Here is a 14,698-nt window from a genome sequence, read left to right on the forward strand (position 1 = left end):
TTTGTTTTCCTTCGGGACTATAGTTTCTCAATATTGTTGTAAATATTTCTTACTTTAAATGAATTTGGATTGAGGAAAATGTTTAGAATGTTGGTTCCTTTTTACCTGTATGCCTCGTGGATTGGTGAGAAGAGCTCTCCAGCACTACTTTTGCCCTGCAAGCACGCGGAGGCAGAGATTCCTTAGTTGGGATTCCTCAGAAGGGCTGCTCGAGCTTCTCCACTTGATCCTGGAAGACAACTTCAGGCCCAGCTGTGTTCACTTGAGCATGAGTGAGACAGACTCCACTACAATCTCCTCCTACCTATTTCAACATTTGTAGAATAAAGATGATACCTTAAACTGCAAATAAACATCAAAATTGATTCCATTTTTATTATATAGAAGATTAGCATACAAAGCACTAAGGATATTTAAAAAAACTTATCCATATATCTAACACCCAAAGGAGAGCATTTTGGTGGATTTCCTTCCAGTATTTTTATGCGTACTTATTTTCAGTATATGTTTCCTACACAGTAGTAAATCCTCATTTTGTGGGTCCCAGATAAGATTGCCTATTATAAAAGGAAATATACAAGTTCAGCATTGAGTTAAAAAATAGAGCCAAGATTTAAAAAAAATGATATGAAACATTGAAATACCAGGGAAGAGCACAGAATCAGATTTTCACATTACCTGTATCACATTGAAGACAGAGTAATTAAGGACGATGTCCCTTCCAATAAGAGAATCTACTAGGAATCTTTGGTTCCAAAATAAAATTAGGAGGTGACGTGGATAATAGATTCCATATTGCTTAGTAGTTTATCTGTGCAAGGGAGAATCTTGCATTGCTCGTTCCAAGGTTGAAATACAGTCCAAGGAATAATATTTAATGCATTCTTTCCATGTGATCATAAGTAATTTTTACTGTTTTGGAAATAATTTTGAAATAAATCCCTGATGGGGTTGCCAAATACAAAAAAGTGCACTTCATAAACCGGGGATTGAGGAGATATTACAAACAACTCTATTTACTCTAGAAAAATTCTCCTTATTAAATAGAATTTTAGGGGTGCCTGTGTGGCTCAGTCATTTGAGTATCTGACTCTTGATCCTGGCTCAGGTCTCGATCTCAGGGTCATGAGCTCAAGCCCCATGTTGGGCTCCATGCTGGGAATGGAGTCTACTTACTGATAAACAAATAAATAGATTTTTAAAAATTATTCTAAGTTAGAGATGTTCAACTGCTTAGAGGGGAGTGTTATTTCATCAACTTACTTGTAAGGTAATAAATATTAAGTTATAAAAAAAAGTTAATGAAGTTAAAGCTTTAGAAATACAAGGAACCATTTTTATTACAGTGTTTGTCGTATTCCCCAATAGAAGGATCTGTGTGGAACAAACTGAATATCCGATTTTCTTAGATTTCAAACTCATGTGTCCAACAACTCCATGGGAGGTTTTCTCATTGCCAAGTAGCCTATAATCGTGACATAAAGTTTCTTTCCTTTTAGCTTCTTTTTTAAATGAACCAGTGTCATCAACGTTCATGTATCTTTTTTAAAGAGACAACGAACTTCTTGAAGGTTGGGACCATGTCTCTCTTTTATATTCCTGGCACTTTTCAATGGCTGATATACCTCAGGCAATCAGATGGTGTCTTTTTTTTTTTTTATTAATTTTTTTTTCTTTAAATAGGCTCCACGCCTGGTGTAGAGCGACACAGGGTCAGAATTCAGCACCCTGAGATCAAGAACTGAGCTGAGATCAAGAGCTGGATGCCCAACCAACTGAGCCACCCAGGTGCCCCAAGGTGTCTAACAAATGAATGAATGAGCCACTTTCATATTAGTGCTCTATACTCCTTTCAGTATTTCATAACAAAACAGGAAATTTTTTTTTTTTAACTCCTCCATGTCCTTCTTCATCTTCATTATCAAACTTTATTAAATAGCTGTGTTAGTTTCCTGTGGCTGCTGTAACAAATCACCATAAACTGGGTGGCTTAAAAACAACATAAATTTATTCTTTCACAGGTGTAGGCTGAGTCATCATCCCTGGGAAAGCGGAGAATCTTTCCTTGCCTTTTCCAGCTCTAGTTCTTTGGTTTGCAGATGCATCGCTGAGTCCCTTCCTATCTTCACATGGCCTCTCTCCTCTCTGTATTTTCCTCTTCTGTCTCTAATAAGGACATGTGTCGTTTGCTTTAGGGTTCACCCAATTAATCCAGCATGATCTCATCTTGACATTCTTAATTACATCTTCAAACATGTTTTTTTTTCCAAATGAGACCATATTTTAGGTTCTGGAGAGACCATCTTTTGGGGATGTCTATTCAACCCGCTATAATAATTAAACGTGCAGATTTCTTCCTACTGAATATTTTACACTTTTAAAAATAGGCATAGGGGATCCCTGGGTGGCTCAGTGGTTGGTGCCTGCCTTTGGCTGGGGGCGTGATCCTGGAGTTCTGGGGTCAAGTCCCAAGTCAGGCTCCCTGCGTGGAACCTGTTTCTCCCTCTGCCTGTGTCTCTGCCTCTATCTCTCATGAATAAATAAATAAAATCTTTAAAAATAAATACATAAATAAAAAATAAAAATAGGCATAAATATTTGTATTAGTGGCACAAATGTTAAGCTGACATTATAAAGAGCCTCAAAAAACATGGTGGCCTAAAAAAAGGCAGAAGCTTATTTCTCTCTCATCTTACAGTCTGGCCAGCCTAGGCTGTAGAAAGGCTCTGGTCCATTAGGTCTTTAAGGGATCCTGATGCCACTGATGACTGTCATCTCAGTATCTCAGCCCAAGAAGCAGGAATAAAATAGAGCAAAGTATTTCCTTTAAGCAAATGAGACTGGAGTTGCAGGCATCCCTTCTACTCTGCCGTTCTATCGCTGAGAACTTATTTACACGGCTACTGCTAGCTGCCAGGGAGACTGGGCGATAGTTTCTTTAGTGGAGTGGCCACATACCCAGATAGAATTTTAGTACTAGTGGAAGGTAGAGGAATGGAGTGGAAATCACTAACAACATGTGAAAACTTAAAAAAAAAGGCAAAACTTTAACTCTCCAAATCATATATTTTTAAATTAAATAGCTCATTGGTAGAATTATTCACAAGTTATGCATATAATTACACCATTTGTCATCTTCATTCATAGGCTGGAAAATAAACATTAACTTTCCTGATTTCTTAAAATTCTTAATGTCTTTGGCATTAATTATCTTAAAGGAAGAGATTACTCTGACACTCTTCAGAAGTCAAATGATAGGCACTGTGTGGTTAGTCATTGTTATTTTCCTAGAACTATCATTAAAACTTTATTAGAAAATATATCTGTCTTGGGTAATTCATCCCCTGGTTTCCATGAAAGAGTGTTTTTCTGGACTTTTTGTCCTCCACCCCTTTACTCTTCCACATGGTGGTGGAAGGAATTACCTGGGAGGAGGATGACAGCCATTCTCTGCGCTAAAGATTCAAACTTTCCCTCTAATGTGCTGTTTTGAGGACTAGACTGGCGCAGTTTGTCATTACTTGGCTTTTACTCCAAGACAGACTCCCCATCGACCCTATCAGTGATAGAGTTAAAGTTTGGGTCGTCCTTTTCCAGACTCATGCGTCTCTTCCAGTTTAGAATTTAGGTGGTGAGAAGAAGGAGTAACATATGAATCCCTCTAATCTCAACAATGACTATGAAGCTTCTTTGTTTCCCACATGATTTGTGAGCATAAAAATAGTGAATCAGAAAGTTCCTGAAAGGCTACAGCCAGAGATTATGTTTAATGTTGTTAAAGATACGGTAATATTTCTGTCCAAGGGAGAGATCTGTTTCCAGTTGACACCCAATCTGAAAGTTATTCTTCTAATTTGAAAGGAGCAAAATATAACACCTTACTCCCATCCCACTCCTTACTTTCCTCCTACCCTGCTCCTACCCCATCGCTACCAACAGGCAGCACACAGAGGCTGGAGTCCAATACGAAAGACAGAGAGGGTTAATGGGCTGCAGAAAAACAAAGAGAAGCTATAATGGGTTATAACTATTTAGCAATGAGAACTGAACAAATCAACCTCCTTAGAAATGCCACTGGCAGAGATGACACTGATGGAAACATTCAGAAATTGCAAAAAGATAAAGAAAGGTTTGTACAAGGAAGTGACCATTTCCACAGCCCTGCAAGAGGAAAGAAAAGCACGAAAACACAAGAAAAGGGCCAGCAGAACCTGGCACCGTGAGAACAACAGAGAACAGAACAGAGATGGCTCCTTAGGCACACTTGGCTAAGGATTCAGTTGCAAAGAGAAACTTGAAGCTAAAATCAAAACTTTGCTGAATTGTTATTATGGGTTCAATTTAGGATCAAGTTACTCATATATACTTCACTTTCTCTTCTGTGGTGTCAGCCAGTTGTAACCGATCCTTCATGTTGTGTCTACAAAGTTCCTACGTATCAGGGGAAACTCCTATAGTTATTAAGAGTATATGGAGGCTGGAAAGACCACAGCTGATACTTGGAATCAAAGTTCCGATGTTAATGGACATAGTGGGTAAATAGCACCCCTAGATGATGCTACCTCACAAAGGCCTGACCATACCTGAGTGGGCTTCATGTCACACATTTTTGAGGAGTGACTGATTAATGACCATGACCAAGCTATCCCTCTCCCTCTCTCTCTCTCTCTTTGGCTCTAAAAGCATTATACACGACACTGGCAAGAAAGTCATCTGAGGGATCCCTGGGTGGCGCAGCGGTTTGGCGCCTGCCTTTGGCCCAGGGCGTGATCCTAGAGACTCGGGATTGAATCCCACCTCGGGCTCCCGGTGCATGGAGCCTGCTTCTCCCTCTGCCTGTGTCTCTCTCTCTCTGTGTGACTATCATAAATAAATAAAAATTAAAAAAAAAAAAAGAAAGTCATCTGAAATTTTGCAAGATTTCTTAGAGCCCATTTTAAAGATTTTGGTAGCATGAGGTCCTTTGAATAAATTTTATAGTATTTTGGTTACATTATGGAACATAATTTTAACATTCTGAGATTCCTTCCCTTTCCCTCATTCCCCATATTCGATCATTCCAAGTAATCTTGATTATGCTTCTAGACATTCTTTTTTGTTGTTGTTGTTTGTTTATTTATTTATTTATTTATTTATTTATTTATTGCCTCTAGACATTCTTAAGTGTATTTCCTCTTTCTGTAAATGGGTTGAGGTCCATTTACTTTGTCTCTTGGACGTGTGAAATAATCTACCAAGTGGTTTTCCTCCCTTGTTCTCCTCATAGCTGCCAGTAAACTTTCTAAATCCAGATCTGATTCACTCTTTCTCAAACTACACAAATTTCAGGTACTCTCAATGGACTATAGGATAAAATCCCAACTCTAAAGAAGTGGTTCTGAAAGTGTGGAACCAGGACCAGCTGTGTCAACATCACTAGGAAATTTGTAAAAAATGTAAATTCTTGCCCTCTCTTACCCCAAATCTGCAGAATCAAGATCTCTGGGGATGAGGCCCAAGGATCTGTGCTTTTAAAAGCCTCCAGGGGATTCTGATAAGTGTCTAAGTTTGCAAATCACTGCTAGAGATTGGCCCAGCGGTTATGCTGTCTCACTTCCCACCCCCCAGGCTCACATGTGTCCTCTGTGCATCTGCCCTCAAACCTTCCCACGACTTCCCAAGCATACTGTGCCCTTTCACATTTCTGTGCTTTGGCACTTCCTGTGTCTGAAATGCTATTCTACTCCTCCACTATCTGGTCAACTCCTACTAGGTACCTTAAATCCCTTTGGAATAAGCAGGATATAAATAAGTGTATACTCATCCTTCAACATCCAGCTCAAATATCACCTTTCCTGCAAAACTTTCTCTGATACCCAGACAGATTTAGTCACTCCTTCCTCTGTGCTGCCCTTATATCTAACGCTCCATGCTATATTTGTTTATGCCTCTCACACTGCAAGATGGATCTGTGAGGGCAGTCTCAGTTTCAGTGCGTCCTTTAAAATGCTGAAATCATAGATGTTCCCAATAAATAATTACTGAATAAGACCTTATTTGGTGGTTTAAGAAGCAAGCCTGTCTACCCCTTCTGTTTGGTTTTTTAAAATTCCTTTCTGTTGACTGAAGATGAATCCTCTTCTTCCAGGGGAGATTGCTCTCTTCTTTCTCTTCAAATGGGAGGACAGATTTGAGAGAGAATGACATGAAGAGATGAGGCAAAAGAAAATCAGCCAGATGGGTCACTTTATGCCTGAAGATCAGCAGAGTATGCCTTTCTTCCGGAACTCTTACTTAAAACAAATAATCTTGAAACAAATCCAAATTTTAAAAAATATTCTCTAATCATATTTTTCTTCATAAACCTTCATTTATGAGAACAGCTGAAAAGCCACAAGTATTTAATACATGTTGGAAATCATAAAATTCTGTGTATGTATGCCAGAAAATAATAGATTCAGTCTACAGAAATTATATCAGTCTCTGATCATATTTTCTATACTGGGAAGCAAGGGTCATTGATAATAGGATATTCTGAAATTTTTTTTCTTTCTAAACAAAACTTTAAAAATAATATTTTATATTCATTTGTCTTCCTAATATCCTATATGGTGTTAATCAATGTAGTGTCTAGACTGAGCAATACTTTGTGTGTACATCTACTTGTTCAGTAACAGTTATAATAACCGCAAGGCTTAGCATTTTCCTACACTGTCATGAATGAACAACAGTTTTCTAACTGAACCTCGATATATTGTTTTCACAGAATTGAAAAAATTTGAAATTAGAAACACCAAATCTTCTGACTGTTCTGAACTGGAAGTTCTATCTGTACCATCAGCCTATAACTTCCCATTTTCTCACCATGACTGGTAATTAGCTATATAACCACTTAGCTGATATGAGTGGGTGCTCCCCCCTTTTCCACTACTTTTGACCTGCTACCTTCACCAAGACTCACTTCTTCCGGGTCAAATATGTATTGAAGAGCAGTGTAAGAGAAGAGGGAGGCTGGAGATACAGTCCTGAAGAAAATGTGTACTGGGTAAAGGATGGGCGGGTGTGTAAGCAAAATGATGGTGGATCAAGGCTGGACAAGATTATAGAGTTTCCCATCACAATGGTAATCATGGACAGAGGGAGTTAGAGATGAAGACTGGTTATATTCACCATTAGCTCTTGGAACTAAGGAAACCTAGGAACAGAAGGAAGGACGCTTTTTGGAAACGGCCAGCCATCAGGAATCGTCTACCTTGCCCCTGCCATCCCAAACCTCTTGACACCACTCTGATGCAGCCATTACCCATGCTTTGTAACTCAGTTAATGTTCTCTTCTTCACAATTAGACTGTCCCTCCTGAAAGGCAGGAAACATCTTTAGTTCATCTTTATATCCTTAGGGCAGCTGGCAAAGTATGGATCCCCAAATAGGCTTCTGATGAACAAATAAGTTAAATATCATTCAGAAAGAGTTAGTTGTTAACACTGAAATAACCACCTCACACCGGGTCCAGATTCTCATTTAAATTATATATCTTAAGCAAGTCTGAAAAAAAGAAGGCACTTGTCTTCTGTGAAGTGCTCCAAAAGTAGTGTTCAAAGTATTTGCCTTGCTAGCTGGAGAGCTTCTCGAAGAACAGAACTGTTCTGATTCCACCACTTGATTCATTGCTTACACTTTCCTTAGGCTGCAGGAGTAGTCACTGAAGGATGCCTGGCCTGTGTGTCCACTTGGCACAGAGTTTCAGGAAGAATTCAAGGCTTCTGAAACTCTATTACAAATTAAGCCAGATTCTAATTCTGATCCCAGAACCCTAAAATCTCCCCCAAAACCTACCAATCAAAGATGTAAACAAGAAGTAGAGAAAGATAAAGACATCACAATCATGCAAAGACTCATAACGGTCCATGAGAAACAATTTGCATGAATAACAAGAAATCCTAGCAATAAATCCTAGCAAATTAATTTAAACTATTAATTTCAAAATACCCACATATCAAAATGTACTTGTCATTATGGATGTACTTATATTTGAGTAAAGGTAATATTGGGAAATATTGTAAAATCCATAATTATAAAATAATTTAGAGTTTGCAGAGTAATTTACCATTGAATTAGTTTTGAATAGCATCTTACCATTTTGCATTTAAATGTGATTAATTAATAATGCTTGATTGGATTCCCTCTTCTACCTCCTTCCCTCTCCTCACAGATACGAAGAAAAAAAGAATTCAAATGACAGACACAGTGGCAAGTCTAAAACAAGGAGGCTGGAAAAATGTACCCACTGTATGACTGACACCTAAAGAGCTGAGAAGATAAGCCAGGGAAATCATTTGTGATCAGGGAAATTCATGGAAATCATGCCCTAGGCTACGAAAGGGTAGAGGAAAAACTGTTTGCATCTCTCCAAATAAACCCCCAATGGTGGACTCCATTATGATTAGAAATCAGCACTGGCAAATTTGCTTTTGTTTCTGGCCATTCCTTTAAACCTGAGAGAAAGCTTCCCGACATCTAATCCTTTCCCCTCATCTTTTTCAGAACCTGGTTTCATCACTTTCTTTGTTTCTCAACCCTTTTCTCTCCCCAGGCTGCTTCATCTCAACTAATAAACACGCTGGAGTATCACGTAATCTCGCCATCTGCCTCCCCTGGCATTCCCTACTAGCTCTCACCCTTTTCTTCCTTCCTTTCTGTTCAGGATCATCACAAGAGCTATTTAAACTCTGCTCTACTCACCTTTCCAATAGTCCCAAACTTCTGAAATTTGCCTTTCATTGAAAGAACTTTCCCTAATGCCATAATGGCTACTTTTATTTTTTAAAAAGATGTTTGTTTGTTTATTTATTTATTTATTTATATATGGGGGAGAGAGAGTTGGTGTGAACAGGGTGAGGAGCAGAGAGGTAGAGGGACAACAAGCAGACTCTCCACTGAGTGGGGAACCTGAAGCAGGGCTCGATCCCAAGACCCTAAAATCATGTCCTGAGCTGAAGCCAACAGTCAGATGCTTACTTGACTGAGCCACCCAGGACCCCTGTAAGTGGCTATTTTTAAAACAGATTATCTAAAAAACATTTTTAAATGAATGAATGAATGAATGAATGAATGAATGAATGAATAAATAAATAAATAAATAAATAAATAAATAAATAAATAAAACAAATTTTCTAAGGGACACTTATTGGTCCTTCTTTCACCTTGAACCCTTTGCGACACTGGGCACTGGTGACCCTTCCTTCCTTCTTAATATTCTCTCTTCCTTGGACTTCCAGTGTAATGATTTCTCCTGACCTTTCATGATTCCTGAACTTTGATTTTAAAACCTGGTTCCATCACTTTCTCTGTATAGTCTTGGATAAGTTGTGTGAACTTAGGTTAGTTGTACTGAACTAATCAGCCTTTGACCTTCTTAGCTGTCAGTCAGGTCAGGGTCCCAGTGGGTGACAGAGGCCATAGTAAAGAGTCTAATCAAGGGAGTATTACGAGGATGGTGAAGCATCAGGAAACCATTGGCAGAGCCAGGTGGAGCTGGAAACTTGATAGAGGAACTTTGGTCATGGGAGAATTCAGTCACTGCCAAAAATAGTGAAGCTGGGTTGGGAAAGTGTAGTAAATACTCTGACCCCTTCTTACTCCTACTATCGTCTAGTATTCTTCTGGTGCTTTCCATTGGCCAAACCTTAGTGGAAACCCAGAGTATGAAGGAGGCTGGATGATGGAAACTCTAGAGCTCAGCCTCCTGAGACACACAGCAAGGCAGGGAAAAGTAGAGAATGAACCCTGATGGAGGATCAGCAGAAAACAGCCAGTTACAAGTGCACTACCTATCATCTCCTTCATTAATTTAAAACTATTTCATGTGCCAGGAACTATTCTAGGGAATACAGAGAATCCCAAGACAGAAAAGATGACCACTTTCATGGTGCTTTTGGTGTTCTTAGGGAAGACAGTAAAGCAATAACCATAAGTATTTGAGATCACAGATAACAATTGAAGAAAAGGAGGACTAAGACTCTAATGCAGACTTCATCTCTGAGACTACTGTAGAACTTAAAATAAATAAGAAGGGAGGAAGGAATAATAAACTTTTTAAAAGCTAGGGGAGAGTATTCAAACAAGAGAGATTAGTAAGGGCAGAGTGCAGGCGTCCTGAAGTTGACACCAGGTTGGCTTATTCAAGGGAGAGACAGGAGGCCAGTATGGCTGGAGGGAGGGTAGCAGGAGATGAGGTAGGACTGGTTGGCAGAAGCTAGATCACAAAGGGCTTTGTAGACCAGGCAAGCAGTTGGGATGTTTTTGCTAATGCAACAGGCTGGGGTGGCAGGTCGGAGCGTAAGTTAAGGCATATCTAATTTCCATTTGTACAATATACCTTCAGCAATTCTGCGAAAAATAAGTTGTAGCAGGCAAGGATGGAAACATCCTGTTATAGTTTGCACTGTCCTGACTGCTCCTAGGTTCAGGAGAGCTTCGGGGGGGGGGGGCAGTGGTTTGTAGGGGTGGCACTGTTTGGATGAGGATGGGTGCCTGACCACAGACTGGTTGGCCACTAAAGATGTGGCTTAGAGATAAAGGGTCTTGCAATTAGACTGTGCTTCTGAAATGTAGATGAGAGGATAAAAGAACTAGCAGTCAGTAGTGTGAGGACAGATCAAAGAGGTAGAGAAAAAAATGGAGATCCGATGGGAACGAAGTAAGAGAACAGCTTCTGTTTCGAAGGGCCTGGATTCCTACTAGCTACTCATCTATATCCATATAAACACTTCTGCTTTCACCTTTTTAATTAAGGTGGTCTCTGGATCTCTCTTTCTTACATGCAAAATAGTCTAATGAACACAACAGTGTTCTCAAGATTTCATTCTTCCCTTCTCATTCGTATCAGTCAGAAATGACAAAGATCTGCTGCGGTAGCAAATAAACCCCTCAGATCTCAGTTGCCCAAAATGACCAGTGTTGACTTCTCACTCACTTTAAACACCCATCATGAGATGAATGGGACTCTTTTCTGCATCATCCTCCCTCTAAAACCAAGACTCACGGAGCATATCCTCTCTAGAACATTGTTGATTGCCATGGCAAAGAGAAAAAAAGAGTTCTGGAAGGTCTTGCATCAGCAATTAAATGCTATGCTCACAATTCACGGCAGAATGTGTCACATGGCTCATTCCAACGACAAGGAAGCCGGGAAATGCAACCCTACTTGTACCTGAAAGAGTACAGAAAATATCTGATACATTTGCCACCATTCACTCATCCATAACCATGGCTTTGCCTGCTGCCTATGCACCAATGTCAAAATCTCTAGAAGCCCCATTGTCACTCCTTATCCATATTTTCAACTACCTACTGGAAGGCCACCATTGGCTTATATCATAGATATTTCAAATCTCAAGTACCGAGACTGAATCCTTTATCTTTCCCAGAAACTTTGTGTTCTTTCTCTCGGTTAGTGGTCCCATTATTGAGCCACTATATCAAATAAACTCAAGTGTTATCTTTGACTCCTCCCTCTCTTCCACCATCCAGTTAGTTGCCAGGCCTACAGATGTTCTCCTCTAATTTATTTTCATCCTGCTAACCCCATGACCATTACCCTACTTCAACCCTTCATGGATTCTTGCCCAGGCAATTTTGTTGGTCCTCTCTCTGGTGTTTCTGCCTTAATATCTTTTCCTATAAACTGTGATCATTTATTCATTCCTCAAACATTTATAGAGTCCTTACTCCTTCTTAGTGTGTAAGTAATGAGCCTACCTTGAAGAAATTCAGTCTAAAGGCAGAGACAGGGCAGCCTGGGTGGCTCGGTGGTTTAGCGCCGCCTTCAGCCCAGGGCGTGGTCCTGGAGACCCGGGATCGAGTCCCACATCGGGCTCCCTGAATGGAGCCTGCTTCTCCCTCTGCCTGTGCCTCTTTCTCTTTCCTTCCGTCTCATGAATAATAAATAAAATCTTAAAAAGAAAATAAAGGCAGAGACAGTGATGTAGGCCAAACATTTCAACACAATGAGCAAATGTGGTAATTATGTAGCGAATAGTGGAGAAATGGAAAGGAAACATCAAATTGAGTGTGGTGCTGATGGGAAGGTAATGTTGGAAGCTTCCAGAGAAGTATAACTTCAGCTAAATGAGAAGGCACTAGGGAGCTGCTCCTCCACCTGAACCACAGCAGCTGGAAAAGGCGGGAGGAAGAAGCATGTGTCTGACATCACCGAAGCACTTGTCCTGACTCAGTCAAACCAAGGTGGATTGAGAAGAATGGCGTGCAAGAGCAAGCAGGAACCTGATCAGCGAGGACCCAAAGTGTCCTGGTCAGTCATCCAGCAGGCAAGTGGTGGAAGGTCATCTAATGAAGTAAGAAACTCAAAAGGAGGAGCAGGTCTTGTGGGGATGATTATTTTATTATTTTATTTTATTTTATTTTATTTTATTTTATTTATTTTATTGGGGGGATGATACTTTCAATTATGGATACCTTCACATAGCTGAACACTGATTCCAGGCATAGTAGCAAGCATCTAACTTTTCTTTTCTTTTTGATTTCTTTCTTTTTTTTTGCATCTAACTTTTCTACAGATGACCCTTGAAAAATGTGGGGATCTGATCCCTACAGCCAAAAATCCCTATATAACTTTTGACTCCTTCCAAAATTAACAATAGCCTACTGTTGACTGGAAGCCTTACCAATAAATGATTAACACACATTTTTGTATGTATATTATGTGGTGTATAATTTTATAATAAAGGGAGCTTGAGAAAAGAGGTTATCGAGCACATCATAAGGAAGAGAAAATGCATTTACAGTACCGCACTAGAATGAAAAAAATCTATGAGTGGACCCACGCAGTTCCAATCACTGTTGTTCAAGGGTCAGCTGTATTTTAATTCTCACAATTCTACGAGGCAAAAGTGTACTATTATCTTCATTCTGCAATTTAAAAGCAAACACTGAGATTCAGAGATTAATGACTCGACCGCTTCCACCCTTACTAAATCTGTTCTGCATTGGAGCCCAAGCTGCCAGCCGCGTACCAAGCCCTGCGAAGTTTAAGGTTCCTGCGGGACCAACCCCCGAGTGTGTCCACAGGCTGGAGGGCAAGGGGAAGGAGCAGCTTGGGGTGGGGCTGGGGGGTCATGAGAAAGGAGGGGGGGGCACGGTGGGATCAAAGCAATGCGCGCGGATGAGATGGCTCAGCCGACTCTGAAAAGGAAGAAGAGGACAACCAGGGACATGAAAGTTAAAAAAGGGCAAAAAAGTGGAAAAGACACCAGCAGAAAGAGTTGGAGGAGCCCTTGGACAGCGGGAATCCTTGAAATGTCTCTCCGTCAATCTTTTTTTTGGGAAGTCCCTAGGCCAGGTGTCGCTACTATCAAGCCACTTATAGCAAAGGACCTCTGGGGTCAGAGGGGGCATCGGGTCAAGGGTGGGCCTTTCTACCCCACTTCTCCATGCCTGAAGGACCACGTGGCGACCTGATATCCCACGTGGGTGGACTACCGGGGAGCTTCACTGTCATCAGAGCCCATCAGGAACTCTTGTTCCTCTAGGGCCGCCCGGGGGACTGGGTGCCAGCGTCCCCAAAGCCGCTCGCTCCAACAGGTTCCTGCGCAAACGACCCACAGACCCACAGGCGGCGGCCAGGATCCCGGGGCAGCTGGCGGCCTGGACGGGGCAGCTGGCGGCCTGGACGGGTCTCGGGGGAGGGGAGGAGGGGGGCGGGGGGGGGGAGTGGAGGAGGGGGGCGGGAGGAGGGGGTCAGGGGGAGGGAGGAGGGGGGTAGGGGAACAGGGAGGGAGAGGGGGTAGGGGGCCAGGGGGTAGGGGTAGGGGGTAGGAAGGAAGGGGGAGGCTAGAGGGAGGGAGGAAGGGGCAGAGGGAGGAGGGGGCAAGGGGAGGAGGGCGGTGAGGGGGAGGGGAACAGGGGGAGAGAGGAGAGGGGCAGGGGGAGGGAATAGGGGACGGGGACAGGGAGGGAAGAGGGGGTAGGGAGGGGGTAGGGGAACGGGGGAGAGGGGAGGGGAATAGGGGGACGGGGGTAGGGAGGAGGAGGCTAGAGGGAGGGAAGAGGGGGCAGGGGTAGGGAGGAGGGGGCGGGGGGAGGGGAACAGGGGTAGGGAGAAGGGGGTAGGGAGGAGAGAGGCAGAGGGAAGGAGGAGGGGGAGGGGAACAGAGAGGGAGAAGGGGTGAGGGGGAGGGGGTAGGGAGGAGGGGGCAGGGGTAGGAAGGAGGGCGGGGGGGGGGTGGCAGCAGGGGGAGGGAGGAGAGGTGCAGGGGAGGGGGGAGAGGGATTACCTAAGAGACACTTACTGTCCCCCCTTCACCTTGGACCCTTCCTTCCTTCTTAATATTCTCTCTTCCTTGGACTCCAGTGTAACGGTTTCCCCTGACCTTTCACGATCCCTGAACTTTGATTTTAAAACCTGTTTCCATCACTTTCTCTGTTACAGCCTCGGGTAAGTTGTGCGAACTCAGGTTAGTTGAGGGGGGAGGGGGCAGGGGCAGGGGGGAGGGGCAGGAGGAGGGGGAGGGGGGAGGAGGGCAGGGGCAGGGGGAAAGTTGCGGGGCAGGGGGAAGCGCGCGCCCGCCACGGGAGGGAGGCGGGGAGCGCGCCGGGCCCCCAGCCCTCCCCAGCCCGCCCCCGCCCGGCCCCCGCCCGCGCTGCCCGCGTCCCTTCCCTTCCCGCCCCGCAGCAGCCCCGCCGCGCCGGGTCCCCGCGG

General features: G+C 42.7%; 1 long non-coding RNA gene across 11 annotated transcripts in view; it reads right to left on the minus strand.

Moving 5' to 3' along the window:
• LOC140620131 (uncharacterized) overlaps nucleotides 1-14,573 on the minus strand; it is a 111,458-nt gene extending 96,885 nt beyond the window's left edge. For 7 of the 11 annotated variants that reach the window (XR_012019871.1, XR_012019870.1, XR_012019869.1 and 4 more), the window contains exons 1-4: nucleotides 14,289-14,573; nucleotides 13,014-13,182; nucleotides 12,789-12,909; nucleotides 106-342 (exon numbers count right to left, since the gene is read on the minus strand). This is a non-coding gene — a long non-coding RNA (uncharacterized lncRNA). Of the gene's footprint in view, nucleotides 1-105; nucleotides 343-10,954; nucleotides 11,192-11,739; nucleotides 11,934-12,788; nucleotides 12,910-13,013; nucleotides 13,183-14,288 lie in introns of all 11 variants that reach the window. The other 4 variants (XR_012019863.1, XR_012019865.1, XR_012019862.1 and 1 more) reach the window with 4 other exon arrangements.
• Nucleotides 14,574-14,698: the final 125 nt, after the last annotated feature.

The sequence above is a fragment of the Canis lupus genome, chromosome 28 (genome assembly GCF_048164855.1).
Source record: "Canis lupus baileyi chromosome 28, mCanLup2.hap1, whole genome shotgun sequence".
NCBI classification, from domain to species: domain Eukaryota; kingdom Metazoa; phylum Chordata; class Mammalia; order Carnivora; family Canidae; genus Canis; species Canis lupus.